Here is a 258-nt window from a genome sequence, read left to right on the forward strand (position 1 = left end):
AAACAATCAAGGGCGACTTCAAGGTTCATCTACCAGGATGGGAGGCACTGAGACAGTGTGGGGAGAGAGGGAGCATGATGGCTGGGAGGAAGAGGACGAGAAAATATAATATAAACGCTCCTTCATTATGCGTTCCATCATCTAGGTGATTTTTACTTTTTCTCGGTACTTTCTTGTTCTTTCTAAATAGGCGTTGCTTGTGATCAGATGTGGTCTTTCTCTAAAGAAATTCCACTTTATAAAGAGAGGTTAACAAGC

Source organism: Pteropus vampyrus, unplaced genomic scaffold (assembly GCF_000151845.1).
Source record: "Pteropus vampyrus isolate Shadow unplaced genomic scaffold, Pvam_2.0 Scaffold270, whole genome shotgun sequence".
Taxonomy (NCBI): Eukaryota; Metazoa; Chordata; class Mammalia; order Chiroptera; family Pteropodidae; genus Pteropus; species Pteropus vampyrus.